Raw genomic sequence first — 13261 nt, forward strand, 5'->3', positions numbered from 1 at the left:
ATCCGTTTTTAAAATGGGCCATGTTACTAACCCAAAACTTGTTTTTTCATGTTAGTTTCAGGTCATGTCAATAATTGTTAACTCTATTTTAGTTATCAAGTTTATTTTCTAATAGCACCCAAATTAGCTCATAATTGAAGTAGATTCAAATTGAATAATTATTCGCTCTCCATCTATGGTAAACGTGTCGCTCAAGGGATATATATATACACACACACGGCGTTTATGTAAGAGCCAATAATGCATGACGAACTGCAAAAGCCACATAATAATAAATACATAATGCACAATGTATAAGTATTTTATGTGATTGTTATAGTTCTTAATATAAAACTAGTCATGACTGAATGCATGTATATATGTAGCCATGTAGGTAAGTGGCTAGAGCCATCTCTCTTCTAAAATAATAGACTAGAAGAAAATAAATTACTCCAAAAACTAGAACTTTATTATGATTGCTTAAAATGTTAAACCACCAAAAACCTGCTTCTAACTTAAGAATTGAAAATTCAGAAACATTACTGCCTACATATCAGTTTGTCAATAACAGCAGCCAGCAGCAATTCAAACTCCAAATCCCAAACAAAAGAATGATGTTCACAACAAAACTCTTACTCTTCTTTGTTTTCAAACATCTACAAGGATTACAAACAAACAGCCAGACCATCCATGTAACTGATTACAAGAAATAGTCCGGTGTCTTGCGGGTTGTATCCGGTTCAATCTGCCTTGGTGCCGGATCAAATTGAAGGAAATTTTGGTCCATGTTTTCCCCTATTTCAAGTATCGCAGCCATGTTCCCGCACCGATAACAGTAGTTTGGAGCACTAAATACCGTCACCACGTTCTTGTCCTAACATCACCATAAGAGTAAATTGGTCATTTCACAAAATAAGTTTAACACACTTTTGCTTTTAACATCTCTAAGTGAGAAGAACCAAACGTTTTACAACCGATTGATCAGTGAAGACAGCGAATGTAATTTTTTGAAAAAAAAAGGATCAATCTAAAGCTTGTAAACGATCTGGGTGTTTGTTCAGCGAGAAGTCCGTTTATGTTCGTTATAAATGAATGAACTTGAACACAGCTTGCTAGTTCATTTATGTTCTTGAACATTAATTTATCTTCATTCATTTAAATCCATTTTTGTCTGTTCGTTTACGTCCATTTATGTTCGTTAGTTTATGTTTGTTCTTTTATGTTGGTTAATTTTTTAGGCCCATTACAATTTACGAGGTTTAATAACTTTTTAGGCCCAACACGCTTGCATTTACTTTTAGTTAGCTCAGCTATGTTCGTTCATTTACGTTTGCTTATGTAATAAATGAACAAACATGAACAAATCTTTATGTTCATGAATGCTCATTTAAATTCGTTCATTCATGTGCGCTCATTTATGCTTGTTAGTTTACGTTCGTTAATATATTCATTTATGTATTAATTTTTTAAGCCAAATACATTGTTCACATTAACTTTTAATCACCTAATTTATGTTCATCCGTGAACCGTTTGATTTTAACTTAAATGTATGAACATAAACGAACACGTTCATGTTCATTTTCTTAACGAACGGACACAGACAAGAAAACCCCGTTTGTTTAACTATTTGTGTTCGATCGTTTGGTTCATTAAAGTCAAACGAATGAACATGCTCAGTTTGAGCTCGTACACTTCATTTACAACCCGTAATCTAACCTGGCACCAGTTAAAACCCTCCATAACAAGCTGATGAGCTCTTGATATAAGCGAAAGCCCATTCGTATGGTTAAAGTGAGATGCTATATCTTGTCCAAACGTGTATCCGGCCCCACGTGGAGATATTCCCCACCCGCATCTGTCATCAGGGTCGGACCACAACAGGTCACACATTGGTCCTTCATGTGGGACCTACGCCAAACTCACCAAAAAATGCATCAGTAAACTACAAAAGTTCAAATCACACGTTCAAGAATAAAGGCAGTACAGGCTACAAAGTACCTCTTGTATGCAGTCCAATGCTCGGATATTGTCTAGTGTATCCAATGACGGTGAAAGTCCTCCATGTAAGCAAAAGATCTATAATATAAAAAAAAAATAAAAGAAACTGTTTGATTTTCTCATAAGATGTATGAAATTATGAAAATAATGAACATGAAATTTGTAAAAGTATAACCTGGCTTTCAATAAGTGCTGTAAGAGGCAGGTAATCAAAAAGGTCAGTAAAATGCTTCCAAACATTCATCATAAAATCCATATCTGAGTTGACCAAAAAGTAATACGAGTAAAGCTAATATTCAAGAGCTCTTCAAGAAATGCTGACCTTATGTTGCAAATGCTAACATATATGTATGTGTGTACGTGTTTCTCAATTTTTAAGATAAAGGTCTTACACTTGAGTGATCTGTCTGCTTTCACGAAGAATTGTAATTCTATCTCTATAACGAACTTTTAGAGCCACTAAAAGTGTGACGGTGAGTAATACCCACGATCTGTGTTAACAATTTGATTAAAATCAAAATTTTAATTTTAACTAAAAAAGAATACACCGCTCCCACTGAGTTGATTATAATTATGAAAGATAACTACACTCTCAAAGACCATGTACCGCATAGTCATAGTACTACTAAGTAGAAGCAGTGTTGCACAACCACAATATATAATTATTTTACCATCTTTGTTTGACCTAGTTGTAACCTATTTGGCTACATGATGCAACATATCACCTTCTTAGACTTAAATATTTAACGTTATGTAGACCTTGGTTTTAAAAGGCGTGAGGCGAGCTAGAAAACGCCTCAGGGATGAGGTGGCGGCCTCATGTACTAATGGGTCAAAATTAAGGGTTTGTAAGAGGTTGATATGTAAAAACAACCAAAAGAAGAATAATTAAAAAATTCACTTCATAAGAAGGTTGATATGTAAAACAAATGAGAAAGACGCTTGGAGTTCTAGTTTTAAATAAAGCTAATTTGGTTGTACATAAAGCAAAGGTGAGTCTTGGACCTAGGTGCAAGACGCTTAAAAAGCGGAGGCCCGAGATAAGTAAGGCGTATAGCATAAAATACCATTTTTTAAGGGTTTTATAGACACATTTTTTGCTTGTTTAAGCCAACTTTAGGCTGGTAAGAGATTCATTTTTGGATGTTTTAGACCAGTTTGCCTAGAACTTGCAGAACTTTGCCGAAACATTTAAGATTTGGCCAGAATCTCACCCTAAGGTTGCTGTAGCGCCTGAATAGCAAGGCACTTTACTGCTCATAGCCTCGTCTAAGGGCCTAGGCGTGTGCCCAAAGGGCTTTTGACAACATAGCGTCTAGACGCCTAGACAAAGCGCACCAAAAACACCTTGCGAAAACAAAAAGGCTCTTCTTGCAAGATTCTAGCCAAAAAATTGCTTTCCAACAACTTTCAAGCAAGATTCTGGCGAACTTCTGCATATTCCGGACTGAACAACTAAAATTGGTATGAATTATCCAAAAACGACCTGGAACCAGCTTAAACAAGCCTAAAACATGTCTGAAATCCCTAAAATGATATGCTTAATTTGTACGCCTTACTTATCTCAGGCCCCTCACTTTTTAAGCGTCTTGCGCCAAGGCCGAAAGCTCACCCTTTGCGCCTTGAGCTTTCAACTACCTTGCGCCTTTCAAACGTGATGTGTGCGCCTCAGCTTTTGGGGACCTAAACGCTCTGGAGTGCTTTGCGCTTTTTTAAAGCAACCTGTAGACTATATACATAATAATTTTACCATAAAGCCATCCTAAGACATCAAGATTGCAGAAAACTCACTTTCTCATATTCAGCGTCAATATTTTTCCTAGAAAACTATTCGATTAATCAATTTTCAGTTAATTTCACATTCACCAAGATAGTAATATACTAATTAATTCCAATTATTTCACATCAACAAAGATGGTACATTAATGCACAGATATATGCTTTAGCATTCATGCTGACAATGATCAAACCGACTGCATCACGACATCTATGTGTTTCTAGAATTCCATATGATGCCTAACACTAAAACTCTGCATTGAATTCTAAATTCTATAGCATGAGACTATATACTTGAATTGTCTGCTCCAGAAAATCTTTAAGCAAGTAACCTCACATGATTGCACATGAATCATCTTCTATTATATGCCCCAGCACAAGAAGAAGATTGACACACGCAATCAACAAACTTAATTAGTAATCTTCCTAATCTTCAAAAAGCAATCCAAACAAAATCAAATTTGTCTCCAATGAATGACAGAATTCAGTTCGATTCAAGTTCAACCCCATCTATGTCAAACGGTTAAATCACTGACAACAAGTTGCTCTTTCTGACTAACCATTCATGATTAACAATACGCATACATATTCCAATCACCACAACTTTAACGTAACAAAAAAAATCCTCAATTTATTATTCATTCAATGTCCTAAAGTCAAGGAAGATGCTATAAATTAATCACCCCTAGATCTAAACGCTAGCAGGTGTGTCATATCATACGGTGCCGCGTAAGCATAGCTACTAAAAAGCCCTGCTTGCACGTAGGCCCATTTCCCAGGCCAGACCCAATAAATGCGCTTCTAGCTCCTAGGCCCTCGCTTCTTGAAGTTAAACGACACCTCTATTGGTATTGATTACGGATCAAGAACAATGATCATTTGAACCTTTACTATTTAATACTTATTGAACTTTTGGTTTTCATGCTATAACATTTTGGTATTTGAACTTTTGGTACTTTACTTTGAACACTTTGTTATTCAAGTTTTAAAATAAGATTTGAATCTTGACTCTTTTAGAACTTTTGGTACTAATTAGATGATATTAAATGTTATATAATAGCTTTTATTTTGATAGTATTATTTTTCTAATGCATAATATACTTTAATTTGTTTTATCTAAGCGCGTTTTTTTCTTAGGCTCTCGCAAGAAGATTGGCATACGCAAGCAACAAACTTGAATAAGCTAAACTGCCTAGTGACAAATATAGTAATCATCCTAATCTTAAACAAGAAATCCAAACAAAAAGCAACTTTGTCTCCAACGACCGACAGAATTCAATTCGATTCAACCTGTCTATGCCAATAAGTTAAATCACCGGCGTACTGATTAACCACAAACAAACATATTCCAATCACCACAATTTTAACGTAATAAAAAACTCTCTATTTATTATTTCATTCAATATCCTACAGTCAAGGAAGATGCTATACACACACCACCCCTAGATCTAAACGACAGCTAGCGTGTCACTTCATATGCGCAAACCACAGAGTTGTCGCACCTATCAACGGGCCAAATGAAGCAAACTTCTATTTGTAAAATCCCGACTAGGCGTCGATTAATCACTAGTCGGTACCCCACCACCAGCTAGTATCTGATTAATCGCTATTTGGTCAAAATCGGTCAAAACCGAAAATTTTATACGTAAAAATTCGGTATATATATGTATATTTGAAGAAAATACATATAAATTCCAATCAGACTAATCCCAATTAATCGCTAGTCCCTACCATACCGCCCGACTAGCAATTTCTACAACACTAGTTATACATCATCCGATTCTTACAACATCTGACACAACACATAAATCTAGTTAAATATAAGAAATGCAGAAAAGAAAATAATAATAATAATATTTCTCACCAACATAATCGCCCATGAAGAGATAATTGGTATCCGGCGGGTTCCCACCGATACGAAAGAGCTCAATGAGGTCATAAAACTGGCCGTGAATGTCCCCGCAGACCGTAACGGGGCATTTAACCGGCTGCACATTCCACTCCTCGACAAGAATAGCCCTGGCTTGATCGCAGAGCGATTTGACCTCGGATTCGGTCAAGGGTTTGCAATCCATCAATTGCTCTATTAGCCGATCTAAATCCGCGTGCGACGGCATTTTCTTTCTTTCGCCGATCAAATTGCCACAGATCCAAAAATACAAATAATAATTTGAGATCCCTAAAAATATTAATTAAAATCTGATGGTGAAGAGGTAGGTCCCAGCAAGGCCCAGTTGGACCCGCAAGACTCACCTTGAAGAGGGACGTCTGCGCAAAGACCAACTGGTTCCACAGGACCCACCAAGCTCAGAGAGATGAAGACCTTACGCGCAGTACGCCAGCTGTTCCCGCAGGAAAAGCCTCCCAATGGTGAAGTACCCCGCCTGTTCCCGCAGCTGCGGATACAAGCCATCAGGGAAGGCTACCCGCACTAATAGCAAGGCTACACGCACAAGGCACTAACTCTCAATAATTCAGTAATGTCACCTGAAGAAAGAATGAGCAAGGCGGGAATACTCCTGCCCAAATGAGCCAGTCCGTACGCTTTTGGAGGATCTTTTGTTCTATACCTGCCAAGGTATGGACAAAATAGACAAGATCTGACCAAAGCAGCCCATGAACCAATCACAGGGTGACAGCTCACTGACAACAGTACGACGAGGAGCACGCTCTAGTACAAAATGTCACTATCAGCCGCTGCCTACTCACCAACCCTTGTCGTGGCACGTACATAGCCTGCAGTTGGTGGAAAAGGAATAGTACACAGCCGGCCATGTCACTATCAGCCGCTGCCTACCCACCAACCACCAGCATGGCACGTGCGTAGCCCACAGTTGGTAGAAAAGGAATATTATACAGCTGGCTGTACCTGCTTGGAAACCTACCTTCGGCTATAAATACTCCAACACCTTGGAACGGTATCATATACTATCTTATACCATCACATATCTTATCTGCTCTAGCTATTTCTCTTAATATACATTTATATTCAGAGCAATCTAGTCTGATTCTCACGCCGGAGGGTGGTCACAAGGAGGTACCCCCCCTTCTCAGTGACGAGCTCACGGTGTCTGTTTTGCAGGTCATCATAAGAATAACCATCTTTGCCGGACCTAACCCTCGTGGGAAACATCTACTTGACCCTAAGATTATCCGTAATCTGCCGGGGTCACTTAGTGTTTCTTCATTGGCGCCATCCGTGCATAAAAGCTAGAACTAATTCTCAGTTTTTTCAAAACCTCTGGAAAGATGGTTAAGGTTACTCCGGTGCCAAGGCCAGCGAGTGACCAAGAAACCCCGGTAACCAAAACCCCAGCTACTGGGAACACCGGCGAGTACACAAATTTTACGAACACTACCCCGGTTACCCAAGCCGGGGCAAGTGCAGTAAACAATCCTCCCCTGGGATTCATTGATACCCAATTGGAGAAACAACAAACGAGGCTCCCCCGCCAAACACTTGATCAAGTTAAAGCGTGGGCAGAAGCACGTCAGAAAGAATTCCAAGCTGAGTTGGATGAACGTTTACGTTCACTCCAACAGGCTAATGACGAGTTCGGGAACACTCAACAGCTCAACATGAGCAATGAGTGCGAGTACTTGGACGATGATTGGGAGGAGTCCGACAGTGACGCAATATGACAAACTGAAAATCTTTCTTACTTTTTCAGGCTCTCATCACGACTTGACTCAAATTTTCGGGACGAAAATTCTTTAACATGGGAATGATGTGACAATCGTCAATTTCAGGTTAACCTCGTTAACTCAACTCCGTTAATTCAAACTTTAAGATCGTTGAATCTATAACGCATACTTCATTACATTTAAACTAGGGTTTAAATGACGCTTAACACTTACTACATGTGTAGTAGTCTTTCGGGATTTGCACCGAAACGCAAACGATTGAGGAATAAACGAAGCACACTAAAACACTAATGATGTGATAACTATGTGTTAGGATTATGTGTTATATTATTGTCATGATTATGTGCAAGTTAGGATAGAATGTTCTAGAAAAACAACACTTGAAAGTAGAAGGACTAGAGTGTAACTTGTTTGTTTATAAATATATCACTAATAAACAAACCCTAACCTATTATTCTAAACCTACAACACCACCGATCGGCTCTCTCTCCCTCTCTTGACCCACGGCTGCCGTCCACCATCACACACATATACACATCAAATCAAGAGATTAATCCAAGAACTAGGTGCTAGGAAGGTATACTTGATCATCTCTTACCTCTTTGTTGTTTAATTTTGATGTTTGATGGGTTGTGTGAAAACCCTAAATCGGCCGATCTTGTATGTATGTGATTGTTATGATTCTTGTTAGTTGGATAATAGATTGATAACTAGATTGATATTGATACATGATTGATTGTTGTTCTTGATTTGAATTAAAACACAAACCCTAATCTTGTATGTATGGTGTGATTGATATGCATGGATAGTAGTTATAGTGTCTAGAGGGTTATATGGATGCATGATAGTTCATAGATTGTTATTATGATGAGTTTTGATGTGAACAGATTCTGGACAGAACGTATATACGATGTTTAACTGACTGTAACGAAGTGTAAACGTGAAAATTGATTGAGATTGTGGGTACTGCAGTAAACTAGGTTGAGTCTAGTTTCTATGAAGTATAAATTCGTAATTTTTGGATAAGTGGAAGTATACTTTTATGATTTTACAAAAACGTGATGCAAAGCTGAGCTGCTAGACCTGCTGTTAGGTTATGTTGTAAATGTTATATCTCATGAACTACGAGACCAATTGGGTTGGTTCCACTTCTGGAGGTTGACTCACTGAGTTAGGAACCAAACCCAAGTGGTCTTGCATTTATTGGATTTTTCGTTTAACGGGAATTGCAAATAACATTCTGATGTGCATGAATCTGACTGATATAAGTTAGCTGTAATGTTTTGATCATTATGAACAATCTATATGGAATAAAAATAAGATAAAAGATGTTCTGGAAACCTAAGATATGTATGCTCCTGTGGTAATTTTTGGTAAATTAATTGAGACGTTATAATTTGTAAACTAGTGCAATCTTTCAAGTAGAAATTCTGTCATAACGAAACTAGCTGCTGAGTTGTATAGGAATGCATGAAATATGATAGTTTTTATATAATTGTTGTATTTTGACCAAAATACCCTTGCGGGGAATAGTTGCTAGTTGATTGCCATGAATTGACCAAATTGCCCTTATGGGGAAATAATGGTTAGTTAGTCTTTGTTTGTTGACCAAAATGCCCCTACGGGAATAATTGCTAATAAGTATGTTATTAATACGTGACACGAAAGTAATTGCTCACTCATGTATCGTATCACAATTTTACTTGTTTAAGTCACACACGATTCACAAACGAAACACGAAACATGTTACGTGCATAGGTATTATGTGCCGAGTCTAGAGACTCGTTAAACATTCCGATACTTAGAAAATCTCTTTGTTATTTTAGAACGCTAGAGAGTTTTCTACGACACGCATCACTCGGTGATCTAGATCGGATATTCTTCGCAAACAGTGAGTTCACTTACCCCACTCTTAAACTGTTTTCAAACGTTTTTCACTTGGGGGAGATAACATACTCCGATAAACATATTTTCTGAGATAAACGCATATGAAAGATTTTGTTATAAATTATATATCACTTGTAAAGGCTAAGCGGCATACGTAACATTTGAAGTCCCACACATCGGACCGGTTAATATTTGGAATAGCGAGTCACTTTTGGGTAGTACTACTGGGTTTGACAAACCCCACCCGACGCTAAGCTCAACTGGAGGTTGAGTGGGTGTAAATTTTGGCTAACACTTACCATGGTCTGGAGGACCTGGTGACGGGCACTTGATAAACAGTCAGCTTCGGTCGCGAACCACTTAGCGATACTTGTTGTATAGATTAGCTACCTATCGATATATAATTTGACATAACACTATCTGGTAATGCAAAACACTTAAACGCTGTAACGTGGTTACACACTTAAACGCTGTAACGTGGTTACACACTCAAACGCTGTAACGTGGTTACACACTCAAACGTCGTAACGGGGTTACGCAACATTTAAACGTCGTAACGAGGTTACGCAAAACGCTAAACGATTTATCTTATTTTACTTGTGAACTCACCAACCTTGTGTTGACACTTTTAGTATGTTATTCTCAGGTAGCCGAGGCGGGCGCGCGGTTTAGGAGCATGCATTAATGAAAACACTTTTATTCTGCAAACTTAATTTTAACAGTTACATTTGGTTTTAAGTCGTCCTGCGTGACGCAACTTTTGAATTAAGGTTTTACGCTTCCGCACTTACTTTCATTTAAACGTTTTTCTTTGGTTTGGTTATAACTAATGATTCCGATCCTGCCAGTTCACACCCTCTGACGGTAAAACTCCGTTAGTGGATTTTGAGGGTGTGACAGATTGGTATCAGAGCCATTGGTTATAGCGAACTAGAAACTGCATGCATACTAGACTATAACCGCGACGACCCATTAGTTATAATGATACGCACTGCATAGGTTTGTGTAGTCTTGAAATCTTATTTCCTTATCTCCTTCACTCATACGCGCGCATATACCCGGCTTACCTGTAGGAATGTCGACGCCACCCTCATCATCATCCGATTCGATGACGCATGCTCACGGGAAGGAACCGCAGTTACCTACTGCCTCGCCACCCCGTGTAGTCCCGGAACTCAAAGCTCCTGCACCAAAGAGGTACCGCCTATCCGGAGGCTTGTATGACAACAACGTTAGCAGGGAATGGTACCCCAGCATGATCAGACGTATGGTCTACCGTGAACAAGTTCCCCCATTGCCTCACCCGAACCACCCTGCTTACCCTAACACTCTACCACCTATAACCGAACCTGTAGAGCGAGTTCTCGCAGCTGTCGTTTCTTGTTTGGAGCGTGATGTGGGTTACATGCGCTACACTAGAGAAAATGTTGCCAGACTGTTTAAAGATGGAACCGAGACTCAGGAGGAGATTGCCCGCATGGCAGCGGCAATGAAAGAAATGCAAGAGACTAGTGAGCAACAAACCAAGGTTATGATGAAGATGCAAGCCGAGATGATAGACTTGCAAGAGCAACTCCAAGAAGCAAGGACCGAACCGAAATAGCCTTAGAACGTTGCGATATCCTACAAATGCAACTTGCCCAGAACGTAGCAGAACCTGAGGCAGAGCCCGAGGCAGAGCCTGATGTAGAACCTGAAGAAGATCCCGAAGAGGAGCCTGAGGAGGATCCCGAGGAAGATCCCGAAGAGGAGCCCGAGGAGGAACCTGAAGAAGAACCGGAGGAGGAACCGGCTGAGGAGGAGGCACATTCAGAGGTGTCCTCAGATGACGACATCTAGTGAGGATGACACTTAGATGGAGGGGTTGTCTCCATCCGAACTATTATTTTTCTATAATTTTAAGGATTGATTGGAAATACTTTGTAGCGAATACAATGGTTTTAATCATGAATTTTTAATTAGACTAATAAGTGGTTGTGATGTGATGTTTTTTTTTTCTTACCTATCTTTTATTACATGTATGGTGTGTTGTATATGAAAGAAAAATTCACGTTTTATACTATGATTCTAGGAAATGGCCGGAAGAAACGCTGGACGAGGACGTGGTAACATCAGCATGACTGCAGCTGAACTCCAAACCCTGCTGAATGACCATGTTGCTGCCGCTTTAGCTGCACACGTTCAAAATCAAACAGGAGGTCCGAATGGAGCATGTACCTTCAAGAACTACTTAGACTGCAAGCCCAGTACGTTTAAGGGCACTGAGGGAGCTATAGGCTTCCTGCGTTGGGCTGAGAAGGCCGAGTCGGCCTTTGAGATGTGTAATTGTCCCCCTGCCAGTAGGGTCAAATTCGCTGCTGGGACACTTGAGGATTCCGCCCTCACTTGGTGGAATTCGAACGTCCAGATCCTTGGATTGGAACTGGCTAACGCGATGAACTGGGAGGAGTTCAAAAACATGATGCGAGAGGAGTACTGTCCGAGGGAAGAAATTTCGAAGTTAGAGTCGGAGTTTTGGTCGTTGAAAATGGTGGGTTCAGAGATTGAAAGCTACACTACTCGTTCGCACGAGTTGGCAGTGATGTGTCCGCGGATGGTGGATCCGCCGAGCAAGAGAATAGAGATGTACATTGATGGGTTAGCACCACAGATTCAGGGTATGGTGACGTCTTCCAGACCAGCCACGATCCAACAAGCGATCCGTTTGGCTCACAAACTGACGGATCAGGCTGTGACCCAGGGTGCGTTACCACCGAGGGGTTCGACTGTTAAAGCCCGTGACAACCCGAGTAATGACCACGTCAGCAACAGTAACAACAACAGCAACCCGAACAGCGGGAAGAGAAAGTTTGACAACACCAGATCTTCATCCTCAAACCTCCCACCGCAACACCACTACCTTAAGCCCGAATTTACTCGGAGTTTCAACACTCAGAATCACAACAACAACAACAACGGTAGCGGGCAGGTTTCGAGCGGATATGTTGGGAAATATCCAAAGTGCAACAGGTGCAACTTTCATCATGTTGGTCAATGTGACCGTGTCAAGTGTCAAAGATGCGGAAAGATAGGTCATCAAGCGAAGGAATGTAGAGGAGACCTTGCGGCGAAGGGTGCTCCTAAGCCACCGATGACGACTAAGGGATGTTTTGAATGTGGACAGGAAGGTCATTTCCGGAAGGATTGCCCCAAGCTGAAACATAATGACAACAATGGGGGCAATGGAAGTGGCAGTAATGGTGGAGGAAATGGCAAAGGAAGAGCGTTTGTGATTGGATCAGGTCAAGCCCCGCAGAGATCCGCATGTGGTGTCTGGTAAGTTCCCTGTAAACGATTGTTTTGCTTCTGTTTTGTTTGACACTGGAGCTGATAGGAGTTTTGTGTCAAAGGCCTTTAGCCAACTTTTAAACCTTACTCCAACCCCGTTAGACGCTAAGTTTCCTGTTGAATTAGCTAACGGTAAAACTGTAATAATAACTCATATACTTGCGGGATGTAAGTTGAAACTGTCAGGTCATGTCTTTGACATCGACCTTATTCCTTTTACGCTTAGTAGTTTCGATGTCGTTGTCGGCATGGACTGGTTATCCGAGAACCGAGCGGAGATTATATGCCATGATAAGATAGTCCATATTACCACCCCTTCTGGCGAGATCATTTCGGTCCGAGGCGAGAGAAGCGGCATGACCACCAGCGTCATTACCCTTATGAAGGCACAGAAGTATTTACGAAAGGGTCATCCGGCAATTTTGGCGCAGATTGTTGAGAAACCCGCGGAGGAGAAACGAATTGAAGACATACCGGTTGTGCGAGACTTCCCGGAAGGTTTCCCGGAGGATTTACCTGGACTCCCTCCTATTCGTCAAGTCGAATTTCAGATCGAGTTGACACCCGGTGCAAGCACCCATAGCACGAGCCCCGTATCGGCTCGCACCGGCGGAACTTCAGGAGTTGTCCACCCAGTTGCAAGATTTGT

At 40.4% G+C, this 13261-nt stretch overlaps 1 pseudogene across 1 annotated transcript; it reads right to left on the minus strand.

Annotated features, from left to right (window-relative positions):
* Nucleotides 1-484: 484 nt before the first annotated feature.
* Nucleotides 485-5902, minus strand: LOC143605029 (serine/threonine-protein phosphatase PP2A-2 catalytic subunit-like; annotated as a pseudogene). The gene is made up of 6 exons (XR_013148424.1): nt 5618-5902; nt 2370-2468; nt 2153-2235; nt 1978-2055; nt 1696-1887; nt 485-853 (listed from the first exon to the last, which is right to left on the minus strand). The product of XR_013148424.1 is annotated as a serine/threonine-protein phosphatase PP2A-2 catalytic subunit-like (transcript).
* Between the last annotated feature and the right edge of the window lie 7359 nt (nt 5903-13261).

Source organism: Bidens hawaiensis, unplaced genomic scaffold, assembly GCF_021521415.1.
Source record: "Bidens hawaiensis isolate Kalapana, Puna unplaced genomic scaffold, B.hawaiensis_p1.1 tig00067659_1, whole genome shotgun sequence".
In the NCBI taxonomy this organism is placed as follows: domain Eukaryota; kingdom Viridiplantae; phylum Streptophyta; class Magnoliopsida; order Asterales; family Asteraceae; genus Bidens; species Bidens hawaiensis.